Raw genomic sequence first — 7,043 nt, 5'->3', positions numbered from 1 at the left:
GATGTGGTGCTTTTTTTTTTAGGGGAGGGTGTGGTGCTTTTTTTTTAGGGGTGGGTGTGGTGCTTGGTGGGCTTGGTGGGGCTATTATGCTTTTTCTCGCACGCCTCAGGTGATTATACGCGCCAGTAATCGGGCCAGCCCCTGTTCGCTCAATTGGAGGCTAGCGCCACCACGCCCAAGTCTAGCACCTGATAAGTACGAGGCGAATGAAGCCGGTTTTCTCATTGTTTTCACGGTTTTCTGTTTCTGTTTTTTCTTTGTTTTTTCGTTTTCTTTTTTTTACTTCACTTTTCTTTTTCTTCTCCATTTTTTGGTTTCTTTTTTTCTCTGGGTCTTTTTATTTGTTTCTTCAGTTTATTTCATTTTCTTTTTCCTTTGGTTTAGTTTTTTTTTTCTTGGGTTTTTACTTTTGGTTTTTGTTTTTGTTTTCGTTTTTTATTCAACATTTTTATATACATGTTCAACATTTTTAAAATACTTGTTAAACATTTTTATATACATGGTCAACATTTTTTTCAAGTACTTGTTTAATTCAAATACTCGTTCATTATTTTTGAAATACTTTTCAATATTTTCATACATGATAAACATTTTTAAATACTTGTTTTCAATATTTTTTAATACTTATTCAACATTTTTCAAATGTGTTTTGTGGAGTGTTTTTGTAATATATAATAGCACAAATGGCCGTGCGTTGCAACGGGAGATAAAAAAACCTCACTTCACTAACTCAATGGACATGTCGGCATCAACAAACTCCTTGAAATTCTCCACACTGCCACACGAGAAACAACATAAATATTAGGAGGGTTGTCCAAAGATCCCGCATCTCTGGCTAATATAACAGATAAAAGTGCAGAGTTGGTGTCGCACACATTAGGGACTCTGAGTCCAACTCCTTGTACTTTGGTGATGGGTGCTAGTGGGTCGAGCTGAAAAATAAGAGCGATGATTTGTTTTGTTCTTAGAAAAATATAGCATATGACCAACAAATAATGAAATTTTTTATTGTGATTAGACATAGTTTTTTTTTGCATGTGTTATCGCAATATTTTGCACTTGAGTTAAACAATTCTGATACGTCAAATATTAGTATCACATTATCGAATCTTAGTTTTTGACGTCTATAACAATTCATATATAAAGAAGTAGTTCACCCATGGCATGTGCACCTAAACACAACACCTAGCAATTTAGCTAAAAAAAGATTCAAGATGATTTAGACACAAAGAAAAAATTCATCAGCCTCAGAGAGAAAAACTATGATATTTTGGGGGCATAATTACCAAATGTCTCGTATATGGGGTGAAGTAATTTTGGTGTGTATCCATTTATTTTTCTTGTCGAATATCTTATTGTTCTTCAACAAACTTATGATTGGAATTGCATTATAATTTACTTTAACTTTAATCTTATATTCTATTTTACTGGTTAATTTTATGTTTAAGCCCTATAACTTAATTTTAAATAACGGAAATATATTTCAGAGTTTATTTCTTTTTTATAATTTTGCAATTCACATGTAAATGAAGTTGTATTTTTATCCATTTAATTAATAAAATATGTCTAGTATTATTATCGGGAATTCCAATGCACGCATGTGTCTGCTCATCCCTCCAAGCGTGATGGGCGCCATACCATTTAATGTGCGATACCGTCCGCGCATGTGATGATGATCTGATTGCATGCTACTGCCGTGTCCTCCATGGGTGATGTTGGGTAAGTCGTGCGTTAGTGCATCCGATTAATTTTTTGAACAACACAAAATCTTGATCGACCACAATATAATATATATTTTCTAGTGCAAAGGCATCTAATTTTGTATGTGCTCACGTTAAGCTCGTTTTGTATGCATGTTCCATAAAAAAAACTTTTCATGCATGTTTTTATATATTCCTGATAGATCAGATCGGCATCACATGTATGATGATCCCATTGCATGATGTAAGTTTCTTTTTCAAGTGCAAGGCATCTAATTTTGTATGTCCTCAAGTTATACGCGTCCATAAAAACATATTCGTTGGTCCTTTCTACTTTTTTTTCTACTTCTCTAATTTGTATGTGTCCAGACGGACTCTCCTTCCCATAGTTCACGAGTCTCTTCAATACATGATTACTTTCCTTTTTTGCCTCATATTGCACATGGAAGCTTTCCTTCTCTCATCCTCAATTCTTATTTAATCCCTCTTTCCTTTTTTTATTCTTCCTTCTATTTTTCATGGATTTTATTCTTTCCTTATATATCCTTCCTCATTCATTCCTTCTTGGAACTCGTGGTGCTTTAAATTGGCTATGTTCTATATTTACATCCAGAACAAACTCGCCGCCACTTAGATCAAAGTTAGTGATTGGAGTTTGGAGATTTTTGTTGTTGTGTAGCTGAGGGGAGGAGGATTGCTAGTTGTGTGGAGCGAAGGAATCAGATTTTTGATGTTAATTGTGCAGCCCAAAATCCACGGACTTGAATTCATGCATGAGCAGCAGAAGCACCTTACAGGAAACTCCTCATTGACGGCGATGGCCAGTGCACTGCGGAGATGGGGCAGGAACACCTTCGAATCGATAAGACAGGAGCTAAGGTTACTGCGGCTACGACTTGCAGCTCTCCGGGCTGATCCAGCTCGGGTCAGCCCAGGCCAAGAGGAGAAAGAAGTGCAGGATAGAATGATTGAGTTGTCGTATAGGGAGGAGATCATGATGCGCCAACGATCCCGGATTCAATGGCTGACTGAGGAAGATAGCAACACACAATTTTTTCAGAAAAAAGCAAGCGCTAGGAGGGCAAAGAATAAAATCACACAGCTCCAGAAGGAAGATGGCTCGATGACTAATGATCCGGAAGAGATGGCGCAGATGGCTAGCAGTTTTTATTCGAACCTCTATGCATCTGAGGGTACTATTGGGATGGAAGAGGTTCTTTCTCACATACCCACAAGGGTTGATGGAGCTATGAATGTGGCTTTGAACAAAGCTTACAGCAATGAGGAGGTAAAGGAGGCCTTATTTCAAATGTTTCCCACTAAAGCCCCGGGACCTGACGGTTTCCCAGCACATTTTTTTCAGCGTCATTGGGAGCTATGTGGTGATGAGGTAACTAGTATGATTATCCGAGTGCCAAATGGAGAGGACTCACCGGAAGATATCAATAGTACGTTCATTGTGATGATTCCCAAGATAACAAGTCCAAAACTTTTAGGACAGTTCCGGACGATAAGTCTTTGTAATGTGATTTTCAAAATTGCTTCAAAGGTCTTAGCAAACAGGCTGAAACTAATTCTTCCTGAGCTCATCTCTGAGGAGCAGTCGGCTTTCGTTCCAGGACGGCTCATTACCGACAATTTTATCACTGCATATGAGTGTCTACACTATATGAAAACAAGGAGAGTTAAGGGGAACAGATTTTGTGCTTTGAAGCTGGATATGATGAAAGCGTATGATCGTTTGGAATGATCGTATCTTAGGGCAGTGATGCTCAAACTTGGAATAAGCCCACGCTTCACGAAAACGGTCATGAGGTGCGTCACATCAGTATCATTTTCTGTGTTGTTTAACGGTGGAGTTTTAGACTCTTTCAGGCCTTCCCGTGGTGTGAGACAGGGAGACCCGATCAGCCCATGTCTGTTTTTGTTGGCGGCCGAGGGATTATCTTGTTTGCTCAAAGGGGTGGAGGGATTGAGAGGCATCAAAGTGGCTCCTACAGCCCCGAAAGTGAATCACTTACTGTTTGCGGATGACAGTCTTTTGTTTTTTGAAGCGAATAGCACGGCAGCGGCCCGCGTTCAGGAGTTGTTGCATATATACTGCAACGCATCAGGCCAAAGAATCAACACGGATAAATCCTCAATCTTCTTCAGCCGAGGGGTACCGGAGAGTACCCGGGTAGAGGTGAAGAATGTTCTCAATGTTCATAATGAGTCCCTGACCGAGAAGTATCTTGGTTTGCCTTTGGACGTTGGAAGATCAAAGGAGGGGTGCTTCAAATATTTGAAAGATAGAGTTTGGAAGCATGTCCAGGGATGGATGGAGAAGTGTTTGTCGGCAGGAGGAAAGGAAGTATTGATCAAGTCGGTTGCTCAAGCCATTCCGACTTATTCCATGTCATGTTTTAAGCTACCCCGTGGGTTTTGTGAACATATAAACGGTCTGCTAAGGAAGTTTTGGTGGGGTAGCAAGAGAGGGGAGAGGAAGACGGCTTGGGTCTCATGGAAGACAATATCAACACCAAAGTACATGGGTGGAATGGGCTTTCGGGACATAGAACTGTTCAACTTGGCGCTTCTTGCGAGGCAAGTTTGGAGATTAATGCAAGAGCCAAACTCTCTTAGTGCTCGGATTATCAAAGCAAGGTACCACCCGGATAGTGATATACTAACAGCAAATATTGGTACGAACCCATCTCAAGTATGGAGAGCATTGTTGGAAGGAAGAGATGTACTCAACTTGGGCTTGATAAAACGGATCGGAACGGGGCATGAGACCAGGATTTGGCATGACAATTGGTTGCCAAGAGATCGGCCGCTATGCGCCATCTCACAAAACCCGCCAGTTTTGGTATCCGAATTAATTGACAGTGCGACGAAGACATGGAATGTTTAGAAGCTGAATGCTCATTTTGTTGGTCCTGATGTTGATGTCATAAAAAACATCCCGCTAAGCTCCCGTTTACAGCAGGATTTTTGGTCATGGCATTATGACAAACGAGGAGTCTTCTCCGTCCGGTCTGCATACAAGATGATTACCGGCGTACGGGCGCAACGGGAGGCGTGGTTGGAGGAGAGAACAGGACACTCCAATCATGAGGCGGAGAAGAAATCATGGACGAAACTGTGGAAGGTTAAAGTTCCAGCAAAGGTGCGAGTTTTTACATGGAGATTGGCACATACATTGCTACCGACTGGAACAACTAGACATGAGCGTAAGATGGCGGATATAGATGCATGTTCAATTTGCAACTCGGCCCAGGATACGTGGAGGCATTCACTTTTTGAGTGTTGTATGGCGAGGTGCGTCTAGGCCTTGATAGATGAGGACACACTGGAGCATGTGATATCGACCCGTATGGAGGACGCGCGTCTATGGCTGTTCTGGCTGTTCGAGACTTTGAATCAGCAGGATCTAGCCCGGGTATTGGTAACCATGTGGGCCATTTGGTGGGCGCGAAGACGAGCGATTCATGATGGGGAGTTCCAGAGCCCATTGAGCACCATGAGCTTCATAAACCGCTATCTGGAGGATCTGAATATATCATACACTCGTGGAAGGAACACTATGACGGCTACAGATCGCGCTAGGAGTACAAACATATGGTTGAAGCCATCAACTGGTAATGCGAAGATGAATGTAGATGGAGGAATTTCCAGGAGTGGCGCTCAAGGAGCTTCGGCTGTTATTTGTAGAGATGAGGCGGGAACTTTTTTGGGAGCTTCTGCTATTGTTTTTGATAGCCTAGTGGATCCGCCGAGCTTGGAAGCGCAAGCATGCAATGAAGCTTTGGCTTTAGCCAAAGATCTGAATCCACGGAGAGTACAGGTTGCTTCGGACTGCCTTGAGGTGGTGAACAACATCAACAAAGGAGGGGCACCGGTCTATGGTCCAGTTCTTCACGAGATAAAGGATCGCATGGAGGAGCTAGATTTTGTTAATTTTTCTTTTGAGTGTCGTGAGTCGAACTATGAAGCTCATGCTTTGGTTAAGGCTGCTACTTCTCTAGCAGTAGGGCGCCATGTTTGGCTAGGGATTATGCCTGATATCATTTGTATTCCGCACGTTATTAACAGTGAATAAAATCCCTTTTGCCCCCCTCCCCCCCAAAAAAATACAGGAAACTACTCGTGAGCACCGTGTTGTCTTGGGCCATCGGCTAGGGCCATGCCCCGCACTCCTCCGGCTTGGGATCTCCTTCACCAGAAGGTCTGCCAAATTAGAAACCACTCCTCAGAAGAACCGGCGTCCAGTTGTCGGTCCAGACCAAGGCTTAGGCGGCCAATGACGCTACAACTCCTGCTTTACAAAAATCCATAATCTCGTCGACGACTCCAAAGAAATAGCCATCAAGGATGTTGTGGCCGTCTTCGCCCGCCCATCGTCTCGAGGGACTGGAGCTGCCGTGTGTGGCTCGAAGCTCCCCTGCTTGCCGCCACCGCTCGCTGTCGTCTGTGCACCACCGCTCTACACCCTGCAACGCGTCTTCATCTGAGGCCCTCCGAGCACCGCCGCCAAAGTACCTGACCCCAGCATGTCCGCGGCGATTCCGTGCCCAAGACCCACCTCCTATCTTCTTCCTCATGCACGACAACATGCCCTCCCAAATATTTCCTCCATCTGGTCGACGAGCTGGGCACTTCCTCGTCCCTTACCTCTGGCCGCCGCCTCCCCTCCTGTTTTTATATGTAGGCGTGGTAGGTTGATCTCCATGGATGTCAACTCGGACGATGGTGTGATCGGTGGCCGTGATAATCGCGCAGCCTTCCAAGGCATAGTCCAAGTAGGACGTCTTGTTGAAGGGAGTCGGCGGGAGAAGTTGTGTGCTCCTTCTGTCAAGCAGAGGGCGGCACACCGCTAGGTTGAGCTTCTTCGGGCCGTAGTCGCCGTCTCCCTGCTGTTGCGAGGAAGAAAGCAGCAGAACGCGCGCCAGGAGGAAACCGCGGCGCGCCGCAAGGGGCCTCGCGTGGCCAAAGAGCTGTTGGTTAACGGTGCGGACGGTGACGCAGGAGTCGAAGGTACCATGGATGTCGAGGCTGGCCTGAAGGCTGAGGAACCGCGGAGGCTCATAGCGATCATGGTTTGTCCTGTAATTGTAGGCGGTGTAATAGTTCTGGGAGAAGATCGTAGCGAGGACGCACGGGCGGCACGCGGTGTCCGGCCAGAGGCCGGCGCGGCGGAGGAAGTCCCAGCCGGTGACGATGCGGCGCCACCGCTTGCAGGTGGCCGCACAGCGGAGGAGGTCGCGTAGGCCCGGCAGGCATGCAAAGACTTCGCGTAGGGCGTCGTCCCCGATCTCGGCGGCGGCGCGTGTGATGACCATCGACATGATCGGTTTGTGT

This window comes from Triticum dicoccoides, chromosome 5B, assembly GCF_002162155.2.
Source record: "Triticum dicoccoides isolate Atlit2015 ecotype Zavitan chromosome 5B, WEW_v2.0, whole genome shotgun sequence".
NCBI classification, from domain to species: domain Eukaryota; kingdom Viridiplantae; phylum Streptophyta; class Magnoliopsida; order Poales; family Poaceae; genus Triticum; species Triticum dicoccoides.
This window is presented reverse-complemented; position numbering follows the sequence as displayed.